We start from the raw sequence: 1,384 nt of genomic DNA on the forward strand, positions 1-1,384 counted from the left end.
CTAGCTCACCTCCCCTATGTTCTGTAGTCGCTCTAGCTCACCTCCCCTATGTTCTGTAGTCGCTCTAGTTCACCTCCCCTATGTTCTGTAGTCGCTCTGGTTTACTTCCCCTATGTTCTGTAGTTGCTCTAGCTCACCTCCCCTATGTTCTGTAGTCGCTCTGGTTCACCTCCCCTATGTTCTGTAGTCGCTCTGGTTCACCTCCCCTATGTTCTGTAGTCGCTCTAGCTCACCTCCCCTATGTTCTGTAGTTGCTCTAGCTCACCTCCCCTATGTTCTGTAGTCGCTCTAGCTCACCTCCCCTATGTTCTGTAGTTGCTCTGGTTCACTTCCCCAGGTAAAACACTGGCAGCACTCATTCCTTTTCCTTGTGAAACCAGAGAAGGAACTAGACATGGAGTTGTTATTTTCTTGCAAAAACAAGAGCACAAGGATTCCCTAAGAAGCCCGTCTAAACTTCTCATCAACTAGACCTAGGGAAGAATATGTATTTGTACCTCCCAACTGAAACCAAGAGTCTGCAGTTGTGTTAGCACCCTGATTCATTTTACCTGGACATGTAACCAACACTGGAGGACATGTTGCCATGCCACTTCTTAGATAAGTGATGGCCTGCCACAGGAGAGGAGCTGAGGCCCTCACCTCTGCTGGATTTTGGTGCACGGCTGGCCTCCAGAGTCTTAGGGAGGCCTCAGACTTAGCCTATGGACTCCTACTTTAGGAGGTGTGAATGAAGACCTGACACTAACGGTTCCAATTCTCGATAAACACAGGCCTCTGACACATGCATTATGGCCTTAGGTGTTTTTACATTTATGGATTCTATGTGTGAGTGTGCACATGTGTGTGCCTGTGCATGCCATAGCATGAATGGAGGTTAAAGGAAAACTTTCAGCTCTCAGTTTGAACCTTCCACCAGGTGGGACCTGGTCATAGAACTCAGGTTACCAAGCATGGTGGCATGTGCCCCTATGGCTGAGACACCTAACTGACTGATGTTATAGCTTATTTTTACATCACTATTATAGGTGAGGGATTCTCCAAACATAAGTAAAAGGCCTCGCTTTAGTCTGGTGTTCTCGGGTCTGATGGGGTAACCTGGGTAGGTGGGAGTCCGGCAAGCTGCTGGACATCACCAAGCAGTGACCTGCAGGCTCTGGTTCAGCCCATGAAACTAGCTACTCAAGCGATCTGTAGAAAAGCTTTAAAGAACATAGACAAGCAAACAGAAATAAGCAGATTCTGCTCTGGCCTTCTCTGAAGTGGAAATTTCTGGTTTCTTTGGGAACTCGGTTATGACAAGTGATGTTTGGCTGGGCAGACAGGTGAGAGGATGTTTGGCTGAGGCAGACAGGTGAGAGGATGTTTGGCTGATGCAGATACA

General features: G+C 47.8%; 1 protein-coding gene across 1 annotated transcript in view; it reads right to left on the bottom strand.

Annotated features, from left to right (window-relative positions):
• The window catches only part of Entpd5 (ectonucleoside triphosphate diphosphohydrolase 5 (inactive)), a 38,271-nt gene that overhangs the window by 12,753 nt on the left and 24,134 nt on the right, over nt 1-1,384 (bottom strand). The window lies entirely within an intron of this gene.

Source organism: Mastomys coucha, unplaced genomic scaffold (genome assembly GCF_008632895.1).
Source record: "Mastomys coucha isolate ucsf_1 unplaced genomic scaffold, UCSF_Mcou_1 pScaffold6, whole genome shotgun sequence".
NCBI lineage: Eukaryota > Metazoa > Chordata > Mammalia > Rodentia > Muridae > Mastomys > Mastomys coucha.